This window comes from Pinus tabuliformis, chromosome 2_2, assembly GCF_031772625.1.
Source record: "Pinus tabuliformis cultivar Carrire ecotype Pingquan chromosome 2_2, CPIR1, whole genome shotgun sequence".
NCBI lineage: Eukaryota > Viridiplantae > Streptophyta > Pinopsida > Pinales > Pinaceae > Pinus > Pinus tabuliformis.
The window spans coordinates 87,832,530-87,856,771 of NC_142300.1; the positions used below are offsets into that span (position 1 = coordinate 87,832,530).

Below are 24,242 nucleotides of genomic sequence, written 5' to 3' on the forward strand. Positions count from 1 at the left end.
CATTTTCATAATGTCTTTGATAATCACACCTATCATACATTCTGCAATCTGTGGCCATATGCCCAAAGTTAGAACATGAAAAACAATAACCATTAAACATGCTAGGGTACCTAGCTAAGTAACTGGATTCGTTATATAGGGGCCACGTGTCTGAATCCGGCGTGTCGGACACGATTCGCCCGAAAATTGTGTCCAAAAAACATGACATGTCGAATCCCAAGCGTGTCACGAAATTCACCAACGTGACCCGATTTTTGACATCGTGTCCTGTTTTCCAGGACTCGTTTGGCGAAAAAGTGACCTGCGCGAGTTAGAAAAGGCCGCATTTGCTCATTACAGCCATGTTGTTTATCATTTGGCAAGCATTGTTTGAGTTGTTGGCAAGTGGAGAAGGGTTTGGAGCAAGGAGTTAAGGGAGTAGAGCGTTCGGCAAGGAGATTCAAGCACCAGGTAAGTGCATTTCAGCTCCATTTTTTTGCATTTCTTATTCTATTACAGAGGTTTGTATATGATTTTTTGTTTACAAATTTGTGCATGTTTTGTTCATTTCTTTTACAGAATTCATGGCTCAATCAAAGGAAGCAATTAAAGGGCAAATGAAGGGCAAGAATGTCATGGGTGGAGATGCCCCTCCTCCCCCAATATCATCAGAGTCTGCTGCAAGTAATGTTGAGGGAAGAGGAGGACCTAAAGACAATGACAAATATCCATTATGGAAATATGTCACAAGAGAGGATGGGACAAACACCAAGGGAAAGGGAGGAGGCAATGTGCAAAGGAAATACAACTTTTGTCACATTTCTTTCAAAAGCACATATTACCGTGTGAAAGCACATTTGTTGGCTTTACCGGGTTGTGGGATTGGAGCTTGTAAAGTTGTTTCTTTACAAAAGAGAAAAGAATTGGAAAAAGAGTCCACTGTTGGTATCGAACATGTGGCTTCAAAATCAAGAAAACCCAAGAATGAAGACCCCTTTCCATTTTTTAGGAAAGCCACCACCAAATTTCCATTTGAGAGTTCTACTTCCACTAGGGAACAAGCGGCAACAAGAAGAGCACTTGGTCCAATGGACAAGATTTTCCAAAAAGAGAGACGAAAAGAGCTTGATCTCACCATTGCCTTCTTCTTCTATCAAAACTTCATATCATTTAATGTTGCATGCTCACCTCTATTTATTGAGATGTGCCAAGCTCTAACTCAAGGGGCTCCAACAGGGTATGTGCCTCCTAGGGCAGAGAAGCTGAGAACCACATTGTTGACGAAGGCAAAAAAAGAGGTGAAAAAAATGCTTGAGTCTATTGTAGCATCATGGCCAACATCTGGGGTTAGCATTGTTTCTGATGTATGGACAGATCCAGCACGACACCCAATCATCAACTTCATGGTGTCTTCCTTGAGTGGTCCAGTTTTCACGAAAGCAGTGGATACACTTGGCAAATACAAGGATGCACAATTTATTGGTGAGTTATTTATTAAAGTTATTGAAGATGTAGGTGTTGATTCTTGTGTGCAAATCATTACAAATAATGCACTTGTTTGCAAGGCTGTTGGCATGATTGCGGAAGCTAAATATCCACAAGTGTTTTGGACACCTTGCATTGTCCATTCATTGAACTTAGCACTGAAATCCATTGCTTTTGATGTGTTTTGGATTGGAAGCATTATTGAGAATGCAAGACATATCCGTAACTTTGTAAAAAATCATACAAATGCCCTCACTATCTACAAGGAGTACACCAATCTATCATTGTTGAAGATTGTTGATACACGGTTTACCTCTTCATTCATGATGTTGAAGAGGTTGAGGGAGGTCAAGACCGCTCTTGGGGCCATGGTTATTTCTGAGTTTTGGTCTTTTTGGAGAAAGACAGATCAAGTAGCCTCTAAAAGAGTGAAGGACACAGTGCTAGATGATTCTTGGTGGGAGAGGGTAGATCTAATTATTCGGATCATGGACCCTATCATTTCTTTGCTTCGATTTGCAGATACAGACAAACCCATCCTAGGAGAGGTTTATGAGGGATGGGATTCCGTGATTGAATCTGTGAGGAGCATTATTCTACAGAGTGAGTGCCCCGAGTATGAGACATCACCAGAGGCCTTCTGTGATACTATACAGAATATTCTTGTCAGCAGATGGGACAAGAATTGTAAACCTTTACATTGTTTGGCTCACTCATTGAACCCCAAATACTAAAGCCATGAGTGGCTGAATGGTGGACCTTCTTGCAGATTCCCTCCTCACATGGACGGTGAAATCTCACAAGGGAGGAAAGAGGCATTCAAGCGGATTTTTCAGGATAGTGCATTGCTTGCTGAGGTGGAGGATGCCTTTGCAGAGTTTTCCACTGGCAATGGTCAATTTGGAGGTTATGATGTGATTAGAGACAGGGGGGCTAAGAAGCCCTATTCTTGGTGGGCAAATCATGGGGCAACAAGCCCTCCTCTTCAGCAGTTAACCATGAGGCTCCTCACTCAGGTGACTTCATCCTCTTGTTGCGAGAGGAATTGGAGCACATATGGGAATTTGTATAGTGTGAAGAAGAGCAGGCTTGAGCAGTCCAGGGCAGAGACAATGGTGTATGTGCACACCAACCTTCGTCTTATTTACAGGCAGAGGGAAGAGTGGTTGAGGGGAAAGACAAAGATGTGGGATGTCTTTCCTGATGATATGGGTCTGGACACCAGTGTTGAGTTGGCATTGGCCAACATGGATCTCAATGATCCAGTGCTAGAGCCTGTTAGATTTGATGACTTAGAGGGGTCATCCTCCACACCAGCAGATGCAGAGGCGACTATGGATACAGGGGAGGAGGAGGATGCAGAGGAGAGCAGTGGGGACCATGATGATGAGGACATTGATGTTGATTCTGATGCTGATGATGAGGATTGATGCCTTGAGGCTTGTATACCTATAGTTGTTTTATATTTTCTATTTCTATTTGCCATTGGCATTGCACCAACACTACCTATGTAACACATTTTGATTTGATGACTTAATGAGAAAACTACAGTTGTCAGTGTGTTTATCTTACTATCTTGTAGTTGTAAGTTGTCTTTCAGTTATGAATTATGAATCATGATTTATGTGATCAATACCACTGACATGTATTTGAATTTTGTATGTACTATGCATGCTATAGATGAAGATCTATGTTTGAAATCAATAAATTTCTATCATTAATTAAAATTTGTGTAAGAAATATCTAATTTTTAATATATATATATATATATATATATATTTAATAAAATAATATATAACAAATCCTTAGTGTCCTGTTCCAGGGGGTCAACGTGTCCGAATCCGACACCACGAATCTCGAATCCCCGTGTCAAGTGACTTAGGTACCTGGATGTGTTGTCTTATCTTGAAGATCTTGTGAAATCATTCTTCTTTGGAGGAGGTGTAGCCTTTTGTTGATTACTTCTTGGAGTAGCAATAGGTTTAACCTTAATCTGTCCTTCATTTCAATTTTCCCTTTGAGAAATCATGCTATCCGGCTTCTCATCAATCTTGCTCTTCGGGTACATGGAGCTTGTGCCTTCATCGCATGGATCTTCACCTTCTTCTTTTTCCTTCATCTTCAATTTAGCCGTGTCATTATTCTTCTTTTTGTGATCCAATAATTTCTCCTTCCTGATCTTGTCTATTTCAATTAGGGTAGCATCAAGTTCTTTATGCTTTTGAATAATATCTTCCTGAAACCGGATTTTCAAGACTTTTCTTCTTTCTTTTGCCTCCTCTACTTGCAGTTGCAACTTTAGAAGAGTGACCTTTTTTGTTACTATGTCAAGATCATGCATTTGTTCCTTTTGCCTTTCATTTTCCTTTCTGAACTTGTTAATTTATGCTAAATATGCATCAAGTTCCTTTTGCTTTTGACCAACCTCTCCTACAGATTCCTCCAACTGTCTTGTCAATGTTTTCTCTTTCTTTTTGCTTCCTACACTTGAAACCTTAGAAGGGAAACTTTCTTCAAATATCCGATTTCGCTTCCTTGCTTTGCTGAGGTCACATAAGACGTTGATCAATTTTTCTTTTATGTCAATTGCGCCTTATTCATCATTGTCAAATTCTTCGACCTGAGAATGATCTTCATCATCATTTTCATCTTGACCGGCATGCTTATTTGAGTAGAGATCATGAAGCTTCTTACAAAGACTTCTAGTTGATGATCATCGATCGACTTTGGCTTTCACTGGATTTGGCAGAGCACTAAGAATAACATTCATGGCTTTCATATTGTACCTTCTAGATTCGTCGGTAGATGTGTCTCCAAAGACAATAGAGTGCCATACATAATATCCATGAGCTTTCAAATAGACTTCCATTCTAGATTCCCATATTTCATATTTGGCTTCATCAAACTCAAGGGTTGGATAATCAAGATGATTATCTACAATATTGGGGTCTTCCTTCAATTTTTTTGAATGTTTGGCGGCTTGCATCTTTGACTTTCCCATCTCTGCACTCTAAGATCTGCCTTCCAACTATTAAGCTACAACTGAAGGAACCTGCTCTGATACCAATTGTTGGAAATACTAAGAGGGGGGTGAATTAGTATTTCTTTTCAATTAGTTAATTTTAATCTTCAAAGCATTCAAATTAACATTAACATTAGTTCAAACATAAATCAACATCATATCGTTAAACAACACCATTCAACATAAATTCCTAAGTTCGATCGGCTATGGACCTCATCTACTCAAGAATCTAGACCAATAACCAAAGGGAAGATTCAAAGACCTCAAGATGGTGAATCTCCAACATTTGCAACTCATGCAACGAATGGCAAAAAAAAATTTGGCAAGTTTCAAAGGACTTCAGATAGAGGACCTACTCCTCAAGAGAAGAAGGATATGTCAAAAATCCAATGTTTACGTTGCCATAAGTTTGGGCACTAGAAAATTCAATGCCATAAAAGGAAGAATGATAAGAAGAGGAAGGGCGAGCAACAAGCTTCAGCAACAAACAGTGATCATGATGAGCATCCACATCGAAGAAATCCAAGATTGACACTACACAAACATTGGTAGTTGATGATAAGGACAAGAATATGTTTTTCTAGATTGATAAGATTGCAAATAGATTTCAATGATTTCTGCAAATAGGCTAGAAGCAAGAAGGAGCTGACAATTCCCTACAATCCTCAAAAGATAAGTACTATGTATTTGTCTTCTTTGATTATTATTTATTTAATTTTTAAGTCAAACCTCTTGTCTTGGTTTCTTTTGTCGGGTTATAATTGTTTCTTCCATGGCCTCCTAGTGACGGTTGCAAGTACATCATGAAGGTTGCCAGGGCTCTAGCAACAGATGGAAGCATTAGAAGAACAAAGCAAATTTTATGGCAAGAGGATTATCCCAGTATCAATGATTTATGTTTCGGAGGGAGAAATTGTACTGAGATCATGCCTAATGACCAGAAGACCTCCTAGTTCAGAGGAAGCAAGCAGGGCAACGAATGCTATGATGGAGGAAATTGCGCTAAAGAGAAATCAATAGATCTACAAGATCAAGTATGCAACAGAGAGAAAGAAGTACAAAGCAAGATTCGAGATGGGTCTCCTAGAAAGAGGGAGAGGATGATGAGGAAATGTTTGCTCCAATTGCCAGGTACACTTAGGTTAGAACTGTTATTTTTGTTGCTTCTATTATGGGTTGGAAATTACATCAGGTGGATGTGGAAAGCGCTTTCCTTATGGAGTAATTGAGGAAGAAGAAGAAGTGTACATAGAACTACCTCAAGAATTTGAGGTATATGAGAAGGAGTCTCATGTTTGCAAACAAAAGAAGGCTTTGTACAGGACTTGGAATACTTGGATTAATGGATCAAGGTTGATCTTGTTATTATATGACATGTTTCTGACAGAATCAGAAGGATTCACGTGGCAGAGGGAGCAATAGTGGTAGGAATATTTGCCTCCATGATAGAGGGAGCAGTCAAGCTCTGCTTCAATGTCAGAGGGAGTTGACCTTTGAGTTCAAGATGAAGGATCTTGGTTAGATACATTACTTCCTAGAACTAGAAGTGTGGTAGAAGCCAAGTAAGCATATTATCACAATCCTTCAAAGATTTGGGATGATGGACAACCACTTCCATGGTAACTAACCTAAAGAATCTAAGTAGCAGAGGGAGCACCTAGGATTGCCACAGCAAGATCTGTTTCAGAAGGAGCACCCAGTCAGGGTGACCGGAAAGCAACCATGGCACAACATGTGTTGAGGTACCAACTTGGTACAGTTGGTTGTGAATTGAGAAGTACAACTGCATGGATATACAACTTCATATTGGGCAGAGAGTGTTGAAGACAAGAAGAGCACATCAGGATGATGAATCAATTTGGATTCTGCTTGGGCAAGAAGCAGACATTTGTCACACTCAAGACTGTAGAGGCCAGGTACATTGCAGCTAGTTTGGTGAGTTGTGAAGTAGTGTGGCCTCGAAAGCTACTCGCAACATTGTTTGGTCAAGTGCCAGAAACCACTGTGCTGACAGGTGGAAACACATCAAGATCATGGTACCACCACATCTAGGTCATGGTACAGAAGGAAGCAGTGAGGCTCCAATGCATTTTTGTTAATTTTAGATAACAATGGTATGATCTATGCTTGCAACAATTACTTCAATGTCCTTTTATTAGCCCAATGATAATTTCCAATAGCAATCACATAAACCATTAATTCACATTGACAATAACTGTAGATAGAACATAAACAATAAATTGTAGTAGACAAGCCAAGACAAGAGAACACAAGAATTTGGCTCAAGCTAGGGAAAAACCCCAAGATGGGGAAAACCCTTGATCAGTCCGTCTTATTATCAAATATCAAATGTTCAGTAGATAGAGAGAGTACAATAATGCAAAGTCAAAGACAAAATTGATTTGCCCAGTTTGATGATCCAACACCACTATCCAAATGCCAAACAAATAGCCCAGTCAAATATGCAATTTCTAGACTTTGTCAACAGGAGTCAAACTACCCTAACCAAGGGTCAACGATGGTCAATGCAGCAACAAAACAATCCCTCTTGAGCTCGGTCAAAGTCAGAGTAGCTCGGCCTTCTTTGGAGGTCAAATAGCAATAGAAACAATCAACTTTGGAGTTGTCAAACCTAGTGAAACAAAAGATCAACTCTGCAGGCAAACAATCACTTCAGGCCTGAATTCAACGCAGGTCAACCTGCCCAAAGGTCCTTGTAAATTGTGCTAATAAATGTGGCATGGTCAAAAAAAATTAATCCTCCAAAAATCATAAGTCAAAACAGGTCAAAGGAGCATCGGTCAACGCTGGTCAAATCTGGCTAAAACAAAAAGTCAATGCCTAGTCAAACTATCCTCCAAAAGCTCGCACGTGTGAGATGAAATAAGCTGCCTGTGATTTGTACGACCCAATCAGATGAGGAGAGAGAAGAATGATGTGTTGTGAATGTGCCAAATGAGGTTGGAGGTCTCTTCTATTTATATGTGATGGAGGAGGGTCAATTTGTCCAACTTGACCCCAAGCCGACCTTGACAAATTGCACGTGTGGGCTTGACTTCAAAAACATATTTCTCCTTGTCCAAATTTAGTGATCTTTAGGTCAATTTTGGTCCTCTCGAAAAGAGGAATTCAATCTAATAATCAGTTTCTTCAAATGCGCTGCCCAAAGTGGAATTTGGCCCCAATTGCAAATTTTAACAATTTCTACAGACGAGCAGGATGTTGTCATTCTCACAAAGCCTCTGTCCAAGGTGAAGCTTGTATACTTCAGGGACAAGCTTAGATTAGTTGAGAACGTTGTTGGACATTGGATAAACCAATGCTCCCCGTGTGTTTCATGACATGGGCTTAACTGCCTCTCATGGGTCCGTTAACTCTAGCGATGCGTCTATTTACTAACACATGTGAATTTTGGTGTAACGACAATTGTGATTCCAACAAATGGTATCAAAGCCAAAGGTCTCAAGTTCGAATCGCACCCAACTCACACTAGGGGGAGATTGTTGGGCATTGGATAAACCAACGCTCCCTGTGTATTTCGCAGCATGCGTTATCGCCTCTCGTGGATCTATTAACTCTAGCGATGCGTCCGTTTACTAACACCTGTGGATTTTGGTGTAATGGCAATCGTGATTCCAACAAATGATTCCCTCAATGAAAGGGAGTGTTGATGTTGTGGCATCAAGGATAGACATTCTCCCTAGGTCAGGATATTGACAAGTCAAAGTTTTGACTAGGGGCCATGTAATGTGGCTCGGGAGAATGGTCCTGAGATCATCAAGGCCCATAGTGCTCCATAATGGAGTCAGTGCCTAAATGATCCAAAAAGCATCAAGGCCCAGAGTGCTCCCCAGGTAAGTGAGTGGGTGCCTTTAGCATTGGGCAAGAATGTTACATTCAATTAGCACGCAGGAATGGTAATAGCCCAGGGTTTCACCATAGGTCACAGGCGTGGACCAGGTTCCAAGTGACGACTTGGATAATTGGTGAATTGCTCCAAGTGACAATTTGTTGAGCATGATACTGATGTAGGATGCTTTCCACATGTAGTGGATAGATATATCAACATAGCAAGCTCATTCAACCTTTTCTTAGAGATTTTTTTCAACGAGATAAGTTAGAACATTTGAAGAAGTCATTATGAATACCTCCCTAGCTAAGAGGGGGTATTGAATTTTGTAGCTATGGTTGGTCTTCATAATTAGGGTTTTTAGCCCTCCAAAGATATATATGATGTGAATTTCAAGTCTGCTTCAAAAAGGGAAATTTCAATTTTTGAAATTCAAATTTTTGGCACCAAAATGATCAAGTGAGCACTCTTGATGATCAAATCGGACCTCAAGAAAGAAACAGCCATTCGGCCTCATCAAACACTATAAATATACCACTTGCTCTCCTCTTGGCAATTCGGATCACTCACACAATATATCTTTTGTTCATCTAAGCGAAGGAGACCAAAGACAAGGAAGTCGAAGTTGACCAGACAGTCCAACATTTGACCGAGTTTCTTCTTTCTCTCTAATTGACCTCGCACGTATGGATTCTTTCTCTGTTTGACCTCGCATGTGTGGCAAATAGGTCGAATTTCATTTGGGCAAAATCTCAAGGCAAAAAACCAAGTTTTTGAGGTGAAGAAGAAGGCAAAAATTCGACCTAGCAAATCAGACTTGACCAAATCTTTTAGACAGTAGAGTGACATGGATAGAAGACAATTTGACCAGGTTTGACCAAGGTTTAATGCTAGTCTGTTTGACTTTAGTTTTTACTAAAAAACGTCAAGTGTATCTCTTGTTGAATTGAATAATTTCTCTAAGGAAAAGGTTGTTGGGTTTTTCCCTAGAAGAGGGTTTTCCCAAGGTAAAATTTGTGTTGTCTTTGTGCATCATTGTTCTACTATGATCTCTATTGTCCTATTGTTTTCTATGGTTGAATTTCTGAAGTATAATTGCTTAATGATAAACTAGAAGTGTTAAAGAAATTATCAATATCATTATAACTAATTATAAATTTCAGAAATGTGTGCTTGTATCTATTGCACTTGAAAAATCAACAAAGAAGGATTAACTCATTACACTACTTCAAACCGACAAACCACACAAGTCTGAATTTTGCACTTAAAACTGTTAACCGGAGAGAGGGAACCACTGTGTATCATACATATAGCTTGCGAATCTAAACCACTCTTGTATTAGTTGAATTGGTTGCAGGCGGTTTCCCCGGTTGTTGCAGCGCGTGGCTAGCCCCTCAATACTGAATTTGATTTTTTTTAGAATGATGTTTTGAGAGAGAGTTAACAAACTTGTTTCTCCAACAGTTTGTCATACTTGGCCATTTTTTGTGGAGTTAACTCCCACCGCTCTCAGGAATTAATGGCGAATCGCCCTCCGTACGAACTGGGGGAATGGTTGTAGTTAATTAAGGCCATAACAACCAAATCTTGATCGAGCTACACTGTGTACCTTAATTGTTTAATACGGGAGGAGGGAGAGTCACATAAGTAAGCTTAGTCGTGTTCGTGTTGCCATGCCAGCATAGCATACATGTAAACTTACATGGACCAAGGACGAGAATCACGAGTGGTCTCGGGGCTCAACACCGTAGAGTTGGCGATTGTTTTTAATACCGAGCCTAATAGTTTGTCCTTGATATATTGAGTGGGTATGCATACCACATGTGTCAACTTAGAACATTATGAAACCATATTTACTGTGTTGATATCGTGTATATACATATAATCAAACCTCCTACCCATGGTCCAATGTATTATATATATGTATGAGTGGTATTGAGAGGGTCATAAGGCTCCACCATATAGGCCTTGCGCTTACATTTCTTATGATCATAAGAAATGTAAGCGCAAGGCCTATATGGTGGAGCCTATATATATATATATATATATATATATATATCAGCTCAATGGAATAATGATATCTCTTCCCTTTCAGTTGCAATTGCAAGGTGTCATCAAGAGTGATGATCATTTTATGAGGGGTGACATCTTTTATCATATGCTAATAATGGGCCTATATTTTTCAAACTTGTAAATACATTGAGGAGGGAAACACAACTTTGACATCACAAATGTGCTAATATTATCAAAATAATTGGCCTCTTTGGATCGTGTATATGCTATAAATACAACCATATGTAGAACAATACAAAACTTCTTCGTAGCGCCAAGTATGCAGAAAGAAAAAAAGAAAAAAAAAAACCAAAAAGAAATGCCAAATGATATTGATATTGCTTATTTCTCTTGGGGACCCCACCTACATGTTTAAGATTTTAATTTCTTTTATAGATATTAAATATTTTTTAGGAGGAATTTTTTATGATGGTGTAATGGTTTGCACAAAAAAAATTGTATAAGCAGTTCAACTCATACCACATTTGTACACGATGCAAGATAATCAAATTCAATATTGTACAAAAATAATCCATCGGCAAATGATGAAATCAAGAAGCATTTCAGATTTGATTAAGAACATTGTATTAGGCCTAGTGCAATGGCTCCATCTTAGACCCTACACCAAGAAGGATGGGAGTTGGAAAATGAGGATATGCTACATATTATCATACCTTTAACAAAGTGGAATGAACAACTAGTATCATTATCTTGTATTTAGGACCTTGTTTCAATTGTAAGGTGAAAATATTTTAGCAAAATTGATTTCGAATTAGGCTACCATTAAACATGCATGCAAGTCAGTGACTAATGGAAGATAAAATTCAGAAGTAGGCAAGGATTGTATGAATGGCTTTCTATGCCATTTTACCTTATTAATGCATTAGAAACATCACAAGACTCATGAACAATATACTTAAACCATAATTAGATAAGCTCTTAGTTGTCAATTTAGGACATACAAATCTTCAACAACAACTGGGAGGAGTAAATACAATAATTGTAGGAAGTGATGCAATAGTGGAGGAACAAAATCTTAATTGCTAATCTAAGATGAGCAAATAAACATTTGTGTGCAGTGATGCAATGTTGTGGGAAGATCAGTGTCAAGCCAACCTAGATTCGCACGCATTTGCTATGTATTCTATTTGCATATCTAAGATTTATGATTGATAAATAGGATTGCATGCACAGAAGGTTGAGATTCTATTGATTTGAACAACATCCAAATGTCTTCAACAAAGTTGCGCATTTCATGGGTTCATAAATTGACAGAGTATGCAATACCAATCAAGTGGGCAGAAAGGTAACAAATAGCTCTTTATGAGGCCTAGTACCGCAAAAATTAGCAACCTAGTGCAAAGCCTCATTAGGCACTCCAGGTCAAAGGCAACAATGAGATTAGCCACCATTATTACCTTAGTGATTGCTTCACTGTTGTTCAATAGATGGATATTATCCCCACATGGGAGGTTTTCCCAATAAGTCTCAGAGATCATGTAACCCAAGGATTCACAGGCTAAATACCCTCTAAGGAACCTATTAATTAGACACCCCATAAATGTATTCAATAAGGTAGGGCTCTAGGTGAAGATGAAATAGCAAGTTCAAAAAACCTGTGGCTAAGTCTAGAGGGTTGATATAAGTCATGAAAATGCTCAAATAGATTCCAAACACATGCTACCATTAATTATACAATTGTTTATAAATTAGGGTTAGATATAAAGACAATTTATAGCATGCAAAATTTATGGTAGTAATAACAAAATAGCCTATAAGTGATGATAGACAATAAAATATCAAAGGCTATTAAAAAGGTAAACAAGAGAAAGGTTAAAGCAAATTTTCAATAGCTGAAAATGCACAAAACAGCTGGGAAACCCTAGACGTCAATCGTAGAATTATGGCTAAAAAATGAATAAAAATGATGTTTTTTCATCTTTCAACTTGATAGATGCAAACCCCAACCCTATGACTACTTTTTAGTTTATTTCATACTATCAAATATAAATTCTTTCAAACCCTAGCCCTAGTTTACCATGAAAAAGAAGAAAAATATTAAAAAAACAAATATTAACACATAAGGACTAGTTTCTTTAATCAATTGGGTATATGGAGTCGAAATGAGCGAGATCAAAGTTGGAAGACCTTGAATGAAGAGAGGAGAGAGGAAAACTTGTTAGCTCTCAATCTAACCCTAGCACCTTTCACAAATAAGAGATTTAAAATCAAGGAATGTTATTCTAAGTTTCCATGATGCATACTTGGTGACAAATCTTGCAAAAGGAGATTTTAGAGACATAAAAGATACAACATATCATGAAGACTTCATAAAACTCTAATTCTACAATATTTGCAAAATGGAAGAAAATACTCATAACAAAATAGAGCCAATCACCATAGCACCACTTCATTAATCCCCAAAAAGCCCATCTATGAATTTTATCTTCCCCAAGCCAATTTGCTAGCTTAGTGATCCATTGCATCCAAGAGAAAAAGAGGAGCTATTGTGCACTCTCTCACAAGAGAAATAAGTGTCTATGACAATGGCCCTCTTAAATTTGACTTCTCTTTATTTATATGAGAGCAACCAAGTCAATTTAGGGTAAAATAAACTAGAAATCCCTAAAACAATACTTTAAGTGTCTACAAGATAAGTAGGTCACAAGTTGACATGAAAGATAGCTCTTTCAACGACAAAACATAACAATTAGCCTCTTTTTCAACCCATGTGTGACTAAAAAGGCCTCAAGGGTGACTTCATCATCCAAAAGTGAAGATCTTCATCAAAAAGGTGCAAAAGATGAGTCACATGAGTGCTCCTCACTCAAAGCCATCTCCTCATCAACAAGGTGTCCAATGATCAAGCAAAACCCTAATCATCAAGATATCTCCATCAATCAAGCCCACATCATCAATCTAGGCTTTATTATGGTGAAATTATAAGGCTATGATATTACGCCATCACGAAGAAAGGTCTACCATCCCTTCCAAAGGGAACTCAAGTCATCGTCGTCCATAAACTAGTCCAACAATAGGGCAACATCCATTAAGAAGGTGCAATGTCATCCTGGGTGCATCCTGTGGTCACTAGGGCACATCATCTTTCTTGGCAACACCCTAACTTTTTTGGGGAGTGTCTCATGCTCTGGAGGGAGAGGATATAATCATCATCAATGTTGGATCAATCCCAAGGTCAACGCTCTTCTCTAAGTTGTCAACATCCTGGCTATAGTGCCTTGCAACGTCATCAAGCGAGGATGGACATCCTCTCTAAAGTGTTGGAAAAGTCTCAATCAATTCCTCAAGGGATGGCAGCCATACCTGGGAGACAACATTTGTAACATACCCTCAAAATCAAGTGAGAGCATCATCATAGGTGAAGAAACCATAAAAGTATCACAGTGAATCATATTAAAAAGGCACAAGAGTACTTCATACAAGCATCATCTTCAAATATCATTCTAGCTTAGGGTTTGGGTTTGTAAACAAGTTACCATTCTTAGATATTGGAGGGTCATCTAAAGACCCTATTAGGTGCTTCCAACCTCAAAGGGAGGAACATTTCCTAGGTTGACCCATCAATCAAAAAGTGCAAGTGAATAGTGGTATGGTGGGGGTTTACTCCATAGAGGATGCCACCCTCTGTATACTAATTATGAAATACCATATTTCTTGACCATGATAATGTGCAATGGGAGCAATCATTAGACCTAAGTTACCCCTTTCCTCAACTTATTTTTACCACCCCTATTGTGCACCTTTTTTTTAATGATTTTCTTTTTTTTGCATAGTTTGGGCTACAAGCTTGATTATTAGCCTTAAGATGCAGTAGTTTATCGTTCATCAGAGTTGGGATATCATAGTTCCTTTTCTTTTGATTTGTTCATGCATTGGCCAGGAACTAGGTAAAGGATAATGTGGAGGGTAGAGCTCATCATGCTAAGCTTTTGCCCACACACTTTCTTTTATCCCAAGCAATATTATGCATTTTATCTTTATGGCTCGTGCTTTCTCTTTTTTTTTGTTGCATCAACTTCTAAAGGAAAGTTTTCAGGCCCCTACTCACAAATGAGGAAATTAGGGACCAATACAAGTGATAGAAACAATCACCCCGAAAACTGGGACATGAAACCAAGAAAAAATGGAAATTGATAATTATGAATTACGACGGGCATGCAACATCAATCAATGCCTCCTATTTGTGTCCCTCATGGGCAATGGGAAAAAAGGCCTCCGAGAAGGTCACATTGGACTATGAGGAGAAGATGCTTAAGTTTATGATAGCTTGAGAAGGTCTTATGCATAGGCTCGGTGTCTTAACATGCGGAAGATGATTTATTGCCACTTTAGGTGCTTGCTTGGTGGAGTAAGTGATTTATGTCTTCTTTCCTAAGTCTTAAGAAAAGTACAATAATTAAAGTCAGTTAATTATTGTGGACTATTAAGTCGTTTTCTAAGGATAAATAATTTAAATATTTGAGTGACTTAGAAATTATCTCAACCATTGATCTCCAAGATCTTCTAGAAGAGAGATTAGGGTTAGGGATCTGGGCTTAAGGAAGATTATAAAAAAGAAGCCTAAGGAAGAGGTGAAGACACAAGAGAGGAGACGCAACAAGAGAGTGATTTTCTCCAATGTGAGACGCTTCGTAGACTAAAGCACAGAGGAGAAAGAGTACAGGAGGATTCGAAAACGTATCCAGGTGGTCGAATTGTTTGAGATTGCAAGGACGATTTGTTGAAGAGAGAGAGAGGTTGATCTGATTGGAGAAGAATATTTGCCAGAGCCAAATTTCCTAAGGCGCAAAGGCAGCTCGAAGGGAAGGCGCAAGGTCAATTTGCTGCCAAATTGTTGGGCCGAAATTCTCCAAGCCAAGTTCCTTCAAAGGGTGATTTCCAATAGGCCGAATTCCTTTGGCCAAATTCATCCAATGGGGGCCAAGTTACAGGTTCTAGTAAATGTATTTTTCCTTGTAATTATCTATGGGTCGAAAACCTAATTTTCCAGATTAATGAATGATGACGAATTGTTGTAAGTATTTATCTATTGCAATGTGTGATTGATCTCTCTGAATTTTTGGTTAAAATAAAAGTGAATTTATTTTTCGACAATTCAAAATTTATTTTGGTTAATTAAATAAATTGTTGGGAATAAATAATTGTTGTGAGAAAATAAATCTGGGTTGGTATTAGGAGATTTAACAGAGGATAACCACCAAGGTGAAGCATGGGAACAAGAATACAACCAAAAGCATTCAATCATCCAGTTCAACTTGTGATTAATACTAGTATGATCTTAAACATTAAATGAAATCACTTGATTACAAAAATGGTTAATGTACCTTATAATGTATGGCCTGCCTTCAACTAATAAGTTAGATGTCAGAAAGCATTGACTGAAGCATGGATGGAGGGCCTTTGATGCTAGCTATCTGTAGATCACATAGGGATGCTAGCTGACAAGCTAAACAGAATGGGAGAAAAAGTTTTCTCCTAGGAGTCACCCATTTGGGTGGGTAACAAGGCCAAAGACTACTTTTGCACTAGCACTATGTTAGCATTGTATAGCCTAAAATTGCCTTTTAAAATTGAGAGAAATGGTTGTCGGTATAACATGGAAGCTATGTTAAAGGAACAAGGTCGACCAATTGCATGTTTTTCTCAGATTTTCACTAATGCGATCAAGAATTATGGTACATATGAAAAAGAGATGTTCTCTAATATCTAGGCCATAAAACAATGGAGAAATCATCTCCAAGGCAATGAAATTAATGTCCACTCATCACAAAATATTTTAGTGTCTAGATTTGATAGTCTCAGTCTAGCTAAAGAACTAATAAAAAAAATATATGGCCTATTTGCAATTTGAAATAATTTCATATGCTTGTTGAGTACAAAGTAGCAAATTTTTTATCCAAACCTTTGATTGATGCCTCATTTTCAATTATGCATGACTAACTTTACGTTTGAGGAGTGGAAAGAATTATATGCTCTTGATGTTGATTTTGCTAGTGGAAAGATTGAGAAAGTCATAGGAGGAAATGATGAAAATATTTTAGTTGCCTTCACTAAGAATATGAGTATGGATATGATAACCAAATGTAAATGAAACTCTTGTTTGGAGGAATAAAGCTCTGTCTTAAAACTCAATATAAGGAATAATGAGGCAGAAGGAGACTCCATAAATGTGATGCGAGATATTTCCTCAGCTTCATATTGGAGACTAGAAAATCAGTACAACTGGATAAGGGTACTTTCCCTGTCACTGTTGTTTACTTAACCCTAGCTTTGTTGCTATATGCATTTTCAGCCATTAAAAAAAACCATTGTTTACTTAACCCTAGCCTGCCTCCTTCATAGCCTTTGCTTCTATGTTGATCTTATCACTTATAGATTATTTCCTAAAGTTGCTACATGCCATTGTGTGCCATAAATATGCATATCATACAAACCCTAATTTACAGCAAACTCCTAAATTATAAAGGTCTTAGAAAAGTGTACTTGAACTCTAGGCAATTCTTATCTCGGCATTTCAAGGCTTGGTCAATACCTTTTTCCTTCAATTATTAGACCTTGCATCAACATTGAGCCCTCCTTAGTTGAATATATTGTTGGTAATCTTCTGTAGGGAAGCCTCCCTTGTGGGGATAATATCCACCACTAAACAACTAGAGAGAAGCCATTGAGGTGGCAGTGATGGTTGATCTCTTGTTGCTCTAAGACCTAGATTTCCTATTGAGGCTTTGCACTAGGTCTGCTAGATTTTGTAGTAACAAGCCTCTTCACTGTGAATTTGTATTTATTATAGAATATTTTCTACTTCAACAAAAAATAAAATCAAGCATGTTCCTTGTGCTATGCATCCAAGCTAATCAATAAGAAACATGACTTGTATATTCCTTTGCCAATGTTGAGACAACTACATAAATATATTTTTACGAATTTCCTTAAGAGTAAAAACCATGACAACATGGCTATATTTTTTAGAGGTTGATACATTTAGTAAAATAGTCGTGTTGAGTATTTGGCAAGAAATAAACCAAGCAACATACTTTCTTAACAAGTGTAACAAGTGTGAAGGCACAACACTACAAATTACAAACTTTTATAGTTTGAAGTTGTGTATGTAATAACATCTTTATTGAGTACTAGACTCTATGTACTTCAGTCATTTCATATGTATGCTTGGAATTTTGTTATAATATTCTAGTCTTAAGTCCTTACAGTATCATATTTTAATATTTGTAGAAAACCACTTTTATTTAATAAGGAACTTGTCACTTTCACGAGAGACTTAAGCTTTAACTTAGGGTTTTTGCCTAACAAGGGCTTCAAGCCCCTTGTTTGTAACTCTCTATCCTTTTATCAAGTCAATCAATCAATTTATTGGTGTTTATTGGAGACATCTTCATCCACTGCTCAAATTTGTAGGTGTAATCCATCCTTAGGTATGCAAGTACCCTTATTGTTTTCTTTAACTTGGTTCTTTACTTTTTGTTACTCTTAGTTTTATGTTCCCTTTACATCAATAGTTAAAGTAGTTCCAATTTGGATATTAAAACACCGCAAGGTGGTATTTGAATTTCAATGAAATCACTCTTATTGTATGTTTTCAAAAAAAATGTCAAGAGGCAAATCCCAAATATTTCACCAAGAAAGCATTCGATGAAAGCTTCAAAAAAATTCCAAAAGAAATGATGCAATTGGTGCAACTACAAGCCATGGGCAAAGGAACAATGGACACTAAGTCTAAAAGCTTTGTGGAGGAGGAGGAAATAAATCCCTGGGAACGAAAGGTGACAACAATGCACACCCATTAATAGAATGAAACTAGTGTTCCATAGAGACGTGTTCCCCGGGGTGGGGGGTGCACGCTCTAGGGGATTGGGGGCACCCAGGGAAACATTTCCCCACATCCCTCTTTGAGGGAAACTCAGGAAAATATACAAAGAAATATTTCCCCAATGTAGGGGGATACATTTCCCCAAAAGGGGGACATTTGGGTGCCCCCCTTTCCCCGGAAAGGGAGATTCTTGGTCATTCCTCCCCTAAGTTTTAGTCAAACAACCCATGAAGATAGAACAAAGATGGGGGGTAGAGCTTTGAGGAAACGGTGAATTTGGTAATTAATAGTAATATTAAATTATTAAAAGAAAGGAGTATTTTACTTAAATTTTTAACATTACCATTAATTGTTTCAAGATGTTTGAGAGTGATTCTAACCTCATCAAACTTCATATATAGAAAGTAGAATTTAACTTTATAGTTTACAAGATTTCAAGATTGGCAGGATTATAGTCTTTCCACTAGATTGCATAATGATGAATTTGCAGGGGATGAATAGCTAATGTTGGGATTTCATCATTTTTTTCCAGGGGATGAATTGTTATTGTTGGGATAACTTGTTGGAGTAATCTAGGCATGGTCCAAGATCAAAGCTAGCAGTTGCCACTATAACACCAAGAGTATATTCAACAGCTCGTAAGCCAAATATACCAGGAATTTATGACTTAGCAAGAGCCAAGACTCGAAGAGGGTGGGGGAGCCTACTCCTTGAGCCTTATCACAATGGGTCAAAGATGTCCCCCCATCCCCATAAATTTCCCTGCAATTTGGGGATGATCCCACATCTTCCCCTTATCTGTCTCCCCACTCGCACGCTTCTTAGTCCTGGAAACTTGGTGGAACATAGAATGAAATTCTCACAAACACGCTTTCAAATTTTATATGAAGATCCCACAATACAACTTTGAAAGTCATGTGGAAGTGAATACATGTAGAAGTAAGATCACGTTAACATTCTAGGCAATGCATTCTCAACCAAGAGGATAAGTTAGATATAGCCCTACAAAGGGGTTCTAGGGTTTGATGGTCATGGGACTTGAGAAAGATGGTTTTACTACCTACCTTGTTGCTTTGAAGGGCCTTGGCTCACCTAGCAAATTGTGCCCATAAGGTTATAAGGGTGTGAAAGGCCTCATGAGTGCCCCTCAGCCTGAGAAAGCTATTATTTTTAATAAGGGCAATAATGGTCTGAGGAGGGGGTATGGCACTGAAGACTCCTTGAAAATTTGTTCCAAACATGTATCATGAGGTAATGACTCCCCTTCAGATATTAATTTCCTTAAATTTGAATATGATATTTTATGTAATCAATGTTGGGCAAGCTCCATTCTAGCTTACTTTGTCGGCACGATCCCTCTTAAGACAAACATCTATAGATCGACTAAGGAGGAGTGGAAGCTATTTGGATAGAACTGCACCCATACCCACACATTAACCAAAGGCTCTTTCCTATTTCAATTTTAACGACTCAACCCATGTGATGGAAATCTTATGTCAAGGCCCCTTAATCTATCATAACACCTTGGTTGTTTTCTTTAAATGGTCCCATCAATGTTGCGAACATCGGCATTGGGATAAAATCGACAAGGCTTTGGAAAACCAAAAAAACATAAAAATCGAGAAAATGTCAGTAAAAATCGGCAAAATCAAGATACCATCAAAATATCGGTAAAAATCGACAAACATCAGCTAAGCCAAAAAATCGTGATTTCAAGATAAGATCGGGATGTTACCGAGATGTTTGCAACACTAGGTCCCATGACTTTTCAACTAAGAAAGTTGCCCAATTATCATGTTTGGCATGTTAAGTTCCTCAGTCTCCCAATGTACTCTTGGCCAACCCTAAAGCTTATCTTGCCTCCTTCGAGAGAGTTTATTTGCCAAGAAGCCAAATACCTTTCTAACCCTAAGCCCTAGCATCATATCTATGTTAAAGTGAACTTGTCAAAAGAACTAAAGGAGTTTGTGCTCATCTTGGTAGGCATCAAGGCTATCTACCAGATAGTCTGATACATTAACCTATCGAACACCTAATTCAAATGTGAAGCCTTGACCAACGTATCCATGACTACTCTTTCTTGAACCAGGTTGAGTTCATCATGACCCCACCTATTTAAACCCGCTAGCTGCTAAAGCTCCCCAAAGCTTAGGATGAAGACGGTTGAAACCAAGTGTTAAGAAAGCAAAAATGTGGGGCCCGCCAAGAATCAACCTCAAAAGGAACTTGTTGCTACAGTTGTAACTACAGCTAGACCCAGTAAGCCATACGTTCATCTTACGATCATGGTTGTGTCTACCACAAAAGCCATGTTTGGGTTGACCCAACAAATAATCCTAGGCGACTGAGTGATATATTCTCTAGCTTCAAACAACCCCTTCGGGACTCTTTGAGACCTTGAACATAATAATGTGAAGGGACACGATGTCATAGGTTTCCAATAAAAGTGTCCTCGTGGAATGTTTGAGCCATGAGAGACCCTATCAAAAAACATATTGTTTACCAATTGTTCATATTGATTGGTTGAGCAAATGTCTTATCTTTGTAAGAAGTCAAAATCACGACTTTTCCACTACATGCAATCCAAGCCATTATTTGGCCTAGATCCCAACACATATGTTTTGATCATGTGGAAAGGAAAGGTAGGCTTGCTGTGTTGGTTGCCCCTCACTTTGTGGAGGCTCTTACACACTAAAGAATCGATCCATCACAAAGACTACTCCAGATTTTATCAACCTTAACAACCAATTCCTTGGGTAACCAATATTTACACTTTAGGCGACCCTAGGGAGTGCGCATTATTATAGCATTGGCTTACAAATGAGCCAGACAATGTGACATGGTTCATTTGTGGTGATTTCAATATGATGGAATCCTAGGAAGACAAGTGAAGGGCACTACCAGCCTGCGTGCTAGTGAAAAAGATAGAAGCGTGATATGCCCTGAAAGCCTGCCACATGCTTTACAACCCCAACAAATCATCGGCCAGACTTTGTTGTTCTTTGGTTTACATAGAAAAACTTCAGAAAACAGCCTAAGAGGATTTGCCAATGATTTGACAGTGCCAGGAAAGTAATATTTAATGTGTACTTAGTTTTTAGATTGAAAAGAGAGTTCCTGCAGGAATACATCCCCAAACAATGGAGACTTCAGATGTGACAGAACAAAAGGTTGGCATGTGTGGCATCATTCAAATGATGATTCCAAACAAAAATAAACGAAGAGTTATCTGATCCTAAATTTATTTGTTACATTTAAAACTATCTTATAGAAAAGAAAAAAAACACAGAAGTTTTCTGCTGTGTTACAACATAACATATGCACAGAAAATACGAGACGTAGTTAAAATGTAACTACCTAATACTTCTGATGGATAAACAGAAAATGCATTAATTAATACTTTTTAGGATCCAGTCCTTACCCTCTGATACAAAGTAGTTGATACAATAATACTAGGCATACCTAATGCCATCCTATACCATTACTCTAATAGATATTAAATACGGTGATCGATGAGGATGTTATAGAAAGCTACTAGGCAAAAACACATCCAAAGACAGCAACTAGTACAATCGCTTCTCGAGTTGAAAAATATAGATGCTGTGAAACGATGATATGGAAATGCAAAATCCTGAAAACCCAAAAACGCAAATTTTAAACCCAACAACTATAAACTGACGGATTAGATCATGCCCACAAAATGCAGATTTTGCATGCAATGCACAAAGAGAGAGAATAAACTTAACTTCAGCGACAATACAGTTTAGAAACGCAACGCAATGATTCGCAAGAAACGAATACCGGTATTTCCAGGGCACGATAGCTTACCTGAAGAGGGCTTGAAAAATCAGATCTGATCAATGTTCGAAAGACCCAATTGGTTTCCAGACCTGAGCATCATCTGGGTACTTGTCTATACTTTGTAGGACTCAGATGGACCCAAAACAGATGTGGATGTCTCGTTATTATAAGCCTCCCCAACTCTGCAACTTGGTGATCTTTTTAGCCTCCTCGAGCTGAGAGATGAAAGAGAGATCAGTTCCTATTGGGAACAGCTTCAGATTGAGATTGAGGTGTCTGAGAAGCGAGCGCACACACAAATCTCATCAGAGAGATCCACCCCAGTCCCACCCGAAAACCAAGCAACTTACTCTGCCGCTTCTCTCTTCTGGTCGGAAAGAAGAAAAGCCCAAAAAATAGAGCCGACCAATCTACTCTGCTCCTATCTTCTTGGAAGGGATTCCTCTCATAAATATAACTATAGTAATGGACATGTGGTATTTTACTCTGTTTTGCTTCATTCATTCTTGAATGACCACATTTTCCCCCTTTTTATCGTTCTAAGTTTGGCCCAAACAACCTTGCAGCCGACATAACCAAACCCTGAATCCAGCGTAAAAGAGCCGCAATGGACGAGTAGCTAGCTAGATAGATCAATCGATCTATAAAAACTGGTACCCTAGCTCCCTGGCTAATAACAACCGTACGCTGGCGTTGGCTGGCATACGTTAAAGAGCGAATGCTTTTTTAACATCCGACGGACGGGATGATCCATGATCACGTCTCACGTGCACAGTTGCCCTAGAAACCCCACACTACATGACTGCTACAGCAGCGTAAATAAATTAAGCTTATCTATATGAACTGGAATAATGATGTCAGTAATGCTGTTATCGCAATTTAAAAAATTTGTCCACCCTGCTTACAATGATCACAACGTTTCATGCAGTTAACCAATAATATGAAAAAATTATATTAAAGATGTTGAAATCTGGTTGCTCTATTAATGATCATGTAATGTACTTCGTTCAGCATTCTGTGAAAATATATAACATATTATTTATTTATGGAATATTTTTTAAATGTTTTTATAATATAAATAAAGTAGTGAATATGTTAAATATAGACCACGAATCGGTCATGACTCAGTGGAAAATGCGGCCATAAATAAATAAATATTATATTAGTATGTAGTGTCGTGATTTTGAAACAGACAAGTCTTTCAATTTAGTTGACTGGGTTTTGTCAACATCGACATTTATTTTTCAATGAAGCAATCTTTATGTGTATGCAATGGTACTGAAGTTTTTTTTCCAGTACACATGATTTGTACCGAAGTCACATATGGACAAATGGGCCATGCAACCAACGGTGGTCATTAAGCATGGTGTGGTGTCTTAATTATTTTCAATACAATTATGTGGAGTGCTTATCACTTGCCCATAGCCAACAAAATATAAAATATATTTATATAGTATTGTAACGAATTTTTAGGTAAATAAATAATGAAAAAATCAAAACACAATGAATGTTATGATTTTTTATCTGAATATTGGAAAAAGAAAATATAATGATAAGGGTGGTTGAACAAAGCTTATACCTAGCTCAATGTTCTATTATTATTGAAGATAGACATGATGAGCATGAATAAAAAGATTTTACAAATTTGATTCTCTTAGTTTGATAAGGATTTGCTATTTTATAGCATCTCCTAATTATAAGATCATTGTTAGATAATTTGGACCTTATAATTTAGATATTCTCGACTTTTTTCTCACGAAGTAATATAAAGTTTAAAAAAAAATACAAGTTTGAAGATTATTTTTGAAAGGGAATGTATATTTTGCGTATTATTAGATTTATTGATGCAATGTATATATGATAGGTGTAATTTTTATATAATTTTTTAATAGAAGTGGAAAAATAAAATAAAATAATTGGAAAAATGGTGGAATGTGGGGAAAGTGTTTAGGGCATAAAATATTAAACAAAATTATGGTCGAGAACACGAACCTAGGGAAGTTTGTCAATAGGCTATATAAAATATGGTGGGTCAAGAAAGTGCTTAGGGTATAAAATAGTAAACAAAATCATGATCGAGAACATGAACCTAAGGAAGTTTGTGAATGGGCCATATAAAATATTGTGGGGCCCACAAGGACACTATAACCACCCCTCCCACATTTACCCACTTTAATTGACCTATCGAGGTAAAGATGAGTTAAGAG

The 24,242-nt window shown here is 37.8% G+C and overlaps 1 protein-coding gene across 5 annotated transcripts in view; it reads right to left on the reverse strand.

Moving 5' to 3' along the window:
• LOC149191562 (putative sugar phosphate/phosphate translocator At1g12500) overlaps positions 1 to 22,823 on the reverse strand; it is a 42,161-nt gene extending 19,338 nt beyond the window's left edge. Inside the window, exon 1 of one of the 5 annotated variants that reach the window (XM_089404336.1) lies at positions 22,063 to 22,823. The gene's annotated coding sequence lies outside the window, so the exon portion shown is untranslated. The remainder of the gene's footprint in view (positions 1 to 22,062) is intronic. The other 4 variants (XM_089404333.1, XM_089404335.1, XM_089404334.1 and 1 more) reach the window with 4 other exon arrangements.
• Between the last annotated feature and the right edge of the window lie 1,419 nt (positions 22,824 to 24,242).